The following is an 8,833-nucleotide window of genomic DNA, read 5'->3' as shown; positions in this document are numbered from 1 at the left end:
ACACGGTCTCGGCCGTGCGAAATGGGCCAAGGTTATATTATTATTATTATCGTCGTCGTCGTCCGCACAGGAGCACGGCGGCCCGAGGATCGTGTTTTTCTCCCGTGGCCCGCACGCGTCCCCTCCCCCCGTCGAGGTATTACACCGCCGCCGATGATTTCGTGGGTCGCGCGAATCGAGAGCACGAGGCGCACGCAGGTCGACCCGACTTCATGGTCCAATATCGATAGGTTAAGCAGGCCCAGGGCCGGATTTTTGGGGAGGGCTGAGTGGGCTGCAGCCCAGGGGCACCCACAAATGCAGGGCCCCACCAATGTTATGATATTTGAATTAGGATACAGAAAAAATATTTTATTTATATATTAAATACGCATAATATTTTGTATTAATAATTATGTAATTAAATAATATTGAACATTATTTGGACATTTAAAAAATGTAATTTTACTAACTGTAATTTAATAGATGTATTCACGTTTGTTGACAATGAACGGTGTCTAAGAATCTAGATAATGTATAGGTTTTTATGCCATCCTTAATCGGTGTTGATTTTCAAAACGTTGTTGATAAGTTTGTACAAATGAAATTAAGAAAAGTTCCAGGCATTTAATTTTGATTACCTGACGTTATTACTTTTATTATTCTTTATTTAATTACCTACACCTAATATTATGATGATATTCAGTGGCGCAACTTGCACAAAATCTTAGGGGAGGGCTATAGCCCCACCTCAATATTATACCAAAAGTAACCCGTGGGGGGCTATGCCCCCCCAACGCCATCTTAAAATTTAAACACCATTAATACCAACATTTACTTTTAATGATATATTTTATATGCATCGTGAAATAATTATTGACATTTGACATATTATATAAGATTCATTTTTCTTTTGTTGATGGCTGTGAATTGTTCCAAAATGACCTCGGGATCAATTTCTATATCTTTTTCAATATTTAATATCGATAAATTACAAAATCTATCTTGCTCCATTGTAGATCTTAAGTACGTATTTATTCGCTATATACAGTGTACCCGTAAGTCGTAACAGATTTTCAGTGATAATCGCCAATTAACCAGTGCGTACATAATACGAACGATAAAAACTTGTATCATAGAAAAGATGAAATATGTCAAGTATAGGACTCTGGTATATTAGGCACTATTTATAGAAAGGTAGGCAATATAAAATAATTTTAAACTTTAAAAACTTTCCAAAAAAAAAATAAATAAATAAATACAGCTGCATTTTTAAAAGTTTATTAATATTTTAAGAATCAATTGATTAATTTATTTGGAGGGGCTAAGCCCCCCCAGCCCCCCTAGTTGCGCTTATGATGATATTACTTATACTATAGTTATACTTGATTTGATTGTTTTTATAATTGTTTATTATTTAATAAGTAGTTATAATTGTTACTACTATAGTAGTATACTAAACATGATCATAAATGTTATTTAATAAGTAAAAAAATATATTTTCTTATTTATGTGTTAGGGGGCCCAAAATGCATTCACATGCCTAAATCCGCCCCTGCACAGACCCTATTTTTATGAGCACCATGAGTGTACAAGACGTGTGCACTACGATTTGAACGTGTGTGCAGAGTGCACTGTGCACTAATAGGTATACAAAACAAAAATGAAATAATATACCACTATAGGTATACTACACGATATATAAGTATTTGCTGAATTTTGTTGTTTTATTTAATTGCATCGTTAAATTGTCAAAACATATATGTAACATATAATTTTTCTAAGACAGTAACGAACTAACGAGAATACAATTTCCATTTAAAGCAGTGAAATTAAGTGTGTAGTCCAAAATCTTACAAATAACCTGAACATATAGGTAAGTATATATACGAAAATAATCTATGCTTCTATTTCTGTTTTCGTATATTATATTTGTAGGATGCAAATGCAAATATGCAATCGATGATGCGCGCGCGTACACACAGTGCAGGTCAGAGGTCTGCTTGTGTCCCGTCCCTCATCCGATCTGGGCCAATCCGAAAAATTTAGAAACGTCCGTTTTCGCGTTCACCTACTTGTCTCGGCTGTATATACTACAATCACAACGTATTTTTACACGACCAACTTATAACCCATTAACACCCGCCCACCCACCTATATTCAACTGCAGTGACCGCCTGTTTGTGCTATATGTAGTGTGTACAATGTAATAATATACGACTTTAACCCAAGTGCATCGCTTGAAATCTATACTATGTAGCACCAGCACCATCATAGGGAGAGCCAGAAGAATTGAGTTCATCGTTGACAGGAATTATTTGAAGCAAAGGCCCCTTTACTCACCTCTCGAGTCCTCTAAAATTCCACCTCTAAATGAAATACAAAACTTTAACACGTGTAACCGTTTGCAGAGGATAATATTTTAATAAAAACCACATCCTATCCTCGGACGGTCCCAAATCGCAAATACAGTTAACTATATTCAACTTAATATGTTGAATTATTGGTAGTTTTAATTTTAAACGATGTAACACTTAACATAATACACATAACTCATTGCCTATTAGGTAGGTATGTACTTAATTTTAAGTTGATGCGTTTATTGTAACATGATCATTTGTTTTATATACAATGATGTATTGTGTAGGTATGAGCTATGCGACTGTAACTATACTAACACGAATTAGTTAGTAGGTATTGTATTGGACACGAATAGTGGATATGATATTTACTAATACCTAGTAGGCTACCACATTACCATATATAGTTTACTAATATATTTGCTATATTATACGTCTACAATTCTATACAAACGACATAGGTAGTCATAATAAAATATAAATTTTTTTAAATATTTACTATTCGAATATTCAGTAATATTATGTTATATCTAAACATAAAGACTTACGAAAAATAAAAAGTAGGTATTTAACAACTCTAATAAAAAATATGAAATAACTATTTGGTTATATGTATGAAAAAAAAAAAACATTTTTATAATATGACATTGTACTTCACTTAATGTAATTCATAAAAAAATTATAAGTATTATAGCTAGACTTATAGTCTTATAGATTATCGATTATCTGATGATATGCTTTAATGCATATCAGCTTTATGAAATGGTGATTATTGGTGAAATATATTTTTTTTCATTTAGCTGCGTCAATTTTACCATGATAAAATAACATCATTGTTATTTAATAACATATTATATCTTATCACGATTTCTAAAATTTTGTTACATAATAATACAACAGCTGGTACCCAATAAATGTTTATCAATTTCTAAATGTTAGGTATAATTAATTATAATGGGATATATATACAACTAAAAAAAATATATTGTCAATTATATATAATTTAGATCACAAAAACAAGCAAATAATAAGTTATCAACTTATCACATATAATTTATAAAATTGTAACATCGAAATGCTTATTGAAGCAATAAGCATTTAATAACTTTCAAAGGTTATTAGGAAGCAGATTTTTAAAACTTATAGGTTTTAATAATTTATTTCACCCTATCAAAAAAGATAACCTTCTTATTATAGATTGTATAATACAATATACCATTATTTTATATAATACTAAAAAAATATTTCATGATCAAAAAATTATAGAAATTAAAACTCTAATCACCTCCCAAAAAAAGTTTGTGTAAACTTATGACCTACACATTAATTCGAAACTCAGATTACCCTATACTTTCTTGTATTATAGAAGTATTCTACTATTTCTACTGTCTTACTATAATCTTAAAATGGAATTATTGATATTCGGTCTTAAGTATATACTTTGTAATTCATACACGATATAGGTACTCAGAGAAATATCTTAGGATGTATTAATAAATTAGGTTAGATTAGGTAGTTATTAACACTATTAACACATTAATCATTACTTAAAAAAACTGATTATATTAATTTTTGACAACATCAATAAACTTAATATGTTAATATTTAGGAATACATTTTTGAACAAACTATTTCATAAGGAAACTACTAAAATATAGTTTTAACAAATTAGTAAATTATCTTAGTTATTGCAATTAACTTTTTGGTTAATTTGATTTATCATGACCATGTCTATTGTGTCTATGTAGAATAACTGAACAGAAAACTCTGTTAATTGCTATTTTATAATTAAGTTTCGTTAATTACCAATTCACACAGGTATTCACATTTTTTATTTTACTTACAAATATAAGTGTACTAGCTGACTCCGTGCACTTCGTCGTTCGTTAAAAATGTAATATGATTCAAACTTTTTTAATTCGTTATTTAATATTCTGCATATTTTACAGTATATTAATGGTGTTTAAAATGCAAATATTTAGGAAAATCTTTTCTAATTGCACATCTAGAGAATTACAGCCTAGAAGAACTACTATTCCAAATTTCAGGTTCGTACGTAATCGTAATATCATTTTTGAAAAATAGCGATCAGTGAGCGATCGCAGCATTTTTGTGTTATATATATAGGTGCATATCTGTAAGTAAATTGGTAGTAGTATGGTTGATAAAAAATCGAGATTTTTTCTTAAAAAAGGAATCTATATTTAATGTCGAAATTTACTTATACCATTATCCTTTATTATTTATATGTTTAGGTTATTTTTTAAAAAGTTATAAAAGATTGGAGCCTTGGAGCTCTTTTTTTCGTGTATTATTACAAGTTATACCAATTAGTACTTAATAGTTATTACCAATTAGGTAGTAGTAACTATAATAATTTTTATCAAATAACATTTTGAACTTCGATACGATTATTTACGATTTAAGGTGAATCTATATTCTATATGTTTAGGTTTCAAGTTATGATGAAACTATTCCGCAGCATTTCATGCCCGATATATTATCAATCATTATTTATTGTTGATGTCAAAGAAATCTATTTATTATGCCTATTTCCGTATTATTATTTATTATGTTCGAACGTGTGATGTGGATAAGAAAGACAAAGAAGCCAAATTTACATAGCTGCTTTATATAATATACTATAAGACGTCCATGTCCTTGAAAACGTCTTTTGAATTATAATCATTTTTTACAGACACTGATAATATAGTATAATAACTTTTAAGATTATTATGATGTATAGAAAAAAAATTGGTCAAGAATAATTGTTTATTTTATATTATTGAGACAATGGTCATGCAAATGTACATAACGGTACTGGGAAATTTGGCGTTCTTAGTAGGTATCTCAGTACCTAGTATATTATATTTACAACAATTACAATTCAAATGATGAGATAAACTTTTTCGTATTGAAATGTGCATCGACATGATGACATAAGAGTATAAGTCATAACAACTGAAATCGATAACATTATAAAATATTAAAATGTCAATCTATAGTTCTTTGAAATGTGATATGCATTGGGTACACATCATTATTAATAAATACATAGTATACAGATATTAATGAATACTCAAGGCTATATAATTTAGTTCGTCAACTTAGTGTCTCTAGTCTTTGTCACATTTGCATATTATATAGATAATATATGCTATATAACATTTTTTATTTTTATTAATTGTTTAAGGCATCAACTGCATGCGGTTATTAGCCGACGCCCGACGTTACTTATTTAATTTACATTAATTTCTTACATATACTTGCTAAATTTCTACTTATTACCTATATTTACAGATTTACATTTTAAGTTAGAATATTCAAATCAGTTGACGCAGTTCTGTTGAGTTGACGAAATTGAGGAGTTTTTTGGTCGTCTCGGGAGTGGGTGATAGCATCTCGTATAGTGTCTCAGGTAGCTTTGCGCACTGGCGATAACCAATGAGGCAATGGGGTTTAATATAACATTTATATAACTACATTAGTAGGTATATTACTTTTTAAAACAATAACAACTTTGTTTGTAGTTATTCAAGTTATTGAATATATGTTATATCATAGAACAGTATAATTTATTATCACTTATATGAATTAGTTTAAGAGTAAATTACTAATATTTGTAATACTATATATGTTGTCAATTGTCATAATTGCTGACAATATGTTTCACTGTTTCAGCAATGATAGGGATAAAATTAATTACAGAAGGATTAATGAATGTTTTGAATATTGATTTTACAATGAGTGGGTAGTGTGTTTTTTTCATCGTTTGTGTCTGTGTACACGATGAGTAGTCGAAATAATGCATCGATTTTTGATTTCAAAATCTTTTCTGGTGGGAATCGACAAGAATTTTTCGATGAAGTAAATTTAGTTTATTTTATAGTCAACAGTGTCCGCAGGGAGGACGAAGGGGCCATTGGCCCTGCTGGGAATTTTTTTAATACTATAATTTGTTTAATACCACGCATATTAATTATGACATAATTTTATTGAGATCCATTCACGAAGTTCTTATTAATGTGAGTTTCTATGTAGATTGTGTTATTTTAGAATGAAGACATTATAAAAGTATATTAAAATTGAAAATAATCTTTTTGATTTAGCTTTTGAATTTCGATCTTGCCCCGGGTGGAATTTCATCCAGCGTGCGTACATGTTTACAGTAGGTAATTCAAAAATTAATTATTTGTGGCATAACAAATTGAATTCGATAACAGTGAACAGTTCTAAAAGTTAAAAATGCAAAATAAATAAAATGTTATAAAAAACAGCAAAAAAATGCCAACGGCACGTAGTGTTCCCAAGCGGTCACCCATCCAAGTACTAACTACGCCCGACGTTGCTTAACTTCAGTGATCGGACGAGAACTGGTGTATTCAACGTGGTATGGTCGTTGGCGAAGGGTGAGGAAAATATAAAAATATTTAAACTAACTAGTTATAGAAAAAATATCGTTCACATTTTTCCATATTGCCGATTTGCATGAAATCTAATTTTTAATTGCATTTCAGCTTATAATTATTAATGTATGCTGAATTACTCATTATTAATGTGTAATGAATAATGAGATATTTGGACGGTACCTAACATAGCCACATATAAATAGGCCATCTATAATTTGTATTTCGTCTTCATGATGTTAGGATATCATATATCATTATTCATTATAAATTATAATAATATACATAAATAAAATTAATTTAATATTTTTTAAATGTTAAATATTTATACTATACGGGTTAAAATCATTTTTGTCGAAAAAAATGATTTTAATAAAAGACAATTAGTAATATACAGTGGGCTTAAAATAAATATTTGATAAAATAATTGTAGTTGAAAATATCACTGTTAGTAAGTGATATAATAAATTAGTAAACAATCCAGAGAGGCAAAAAATAAAAATTAAATTGGAAAAACAAGATTTTTTCAACAAGTTTTCTACAAAATAAATTTAGTAGATTTTATAGTAGGTACTTCAAAAATGAATTTTGAAGGAATAATAAATTGAATTAAAAAATAATGGGAAAAAGTTCTAAAAGTAAAAAATGAATAATTGTTTATTAGTAGAAAAAACAGCAAAAAAATGCCAACGGCACGTAGTGTTCCCAAGCGGTCACCCATCCAAGTACTAACTACGCCCGACGTCGCTTAACTTCAGTGATCGGACGAGAACTGGTGTATTCAACGTGGTCGTTGGCGATGGTCGAGGAGAATATAAAATTATTTAAACTGATCAGATATAGGAAAAATAATATTCACATTTTTTTATATTACAGACTTGCAGTAATCCAAGTCACAACTAAATAAATTTATGTTATAACTGAATTTTAACTTGTATTAATCAAATTATGCTGAATAATAATAAATGTGTGACAAATAATGAGATATCAAACATCTATCTTTTATGCTTTTTTTTATTATAATTTTTAACAGTGGCGTACGCAAAGGGGAGTTAATGTGCTGAAAACCTTACCCATTGATAATATTATTTGTTTTTTTCATGATTTCATATAGTCTTATAGTCTCTATTATTTAAATTTTGCGTTTACCTAATTATTACAACCAAAATCTATGAATATATTATATACAATATACAACTACTAGGTACATATGATTAAGAAAAGAAGAATAAAGAAAGTACCTATCTACTTTATTTTTCAAACCTTATACATATTGAGATAACTGAGTGATTTTTATTTCCAAGCCCTCCCCCCCCCCAAACCGAAGAATACTGAAAAAGTACTTGAAAAATACTGCGTAAGCCACTGGATTTTAAATTTAATGTCACTATTCCCGCATTGCATGAACATTTTATTTTCAATATTAATTTATTATTTTAATTAGTACTTAGCACTTACACTCGTTACACGGTATTTCATTAAGTCTTTATTTATTGCAAAAAGGTTGTATATTATTAATATAATTACCTACCAAGTACCAAGTATATTTAAAGATATTTACATGTATATATATATAAGTATTGTGATTACAGATGTATTTATATGCATATTTATAAATGTATTTTAATACTGGCCATTAGTTATATACGGTATATTTAATATTAATATTAGACAAAATAATTTTGAAAATATCATTGATTTGTAAATAATAAAATAAATTAGTAAACAATTTAGAAAAAAAAAAATGGAAAAACAGGAACTTGACAACAAAATAAATTTAGTTAATTTTTTTAGGAAGTACTTCAAAAATAAATTCTTTGCGGCAAAACAATTTGAATATGATAACAGTGAATAGTTCTAAAAGTTAAAAATGCAAAATAAATAAAATGTTAAAAAAAAAATTAAAAAAATGCCAACGGCACGTAGTGTTCCCAAGCGGTCACCCATCCAAGTACTAACTACGCCCGACGTTGCTTAACTTCAGTGATCGGACGAGAACTGGTGTATTCAACGTGGTATGGTCGTTGGCGGATGGCATGTGGAAAATACAAATATATAAGCTGAATTGTTATATACAAAGAAATTCAC

The 8,833-nt window shown here is 29.0% G+C and overlaps 2 non-coding genes and 1 pseudogene across 2 annotated transcripts; all 3 read right to left on the bottom strand.

Moving 5' to 3' along the window:
* Positions 1-6,624: 6,624 nt before the first annotated feature.
* LOC149056396 (5S ribosomal RNA) lies at positions 6,625-6,743 on the bottom strand. The gene has a single exon (XR_016191811.1). It is a non-coding gene; the product is annotated as a 5S ribosomal RNA (ribosomal RNA).
* Positions 6,744-7,429: 686 nt separating this feature from the next.
* On the bottom strand, positions 7,430-7,543 carry LOC149056395 (5S ribosomal RNA; annotated as a pseudogene).
* Positions 7,544-8,655: 1,112 nt separating this feature from the next.
* Positions 8,656-8,774, bottom strand: LOC149056394 (5S ribosomal RNA). Its single transcript, XR_016191810.1, has one exon. It is a non-coding gene; the product is annotated as a 5S ribosomal RNA (ribosomal RNA).
* Between the last annotated feature and the right edge of the window lie 59 nt (positions 8,775-8,833).

The sequence above is a fragment of the Diuraphis noxia genome, unplaced genomic scaffold (assembly GCF_037042655.1).
Source record: "Diuraphis noxia isolate RWA-SAM2 unplaced genomic scaffold, SU_Dnox_SAM2 contig0004, whole genome shotgun sequence".
NCBI classification, from domain to species: Eukaryota; Metazoa; Arthropoda; class Insecta; order Hemiptera; family Aphididae; genus Diuraphis; species Diuraphis noxia.
This window is presented reverse-complemented; position numbering and strand designations above follow the sequence as displayed.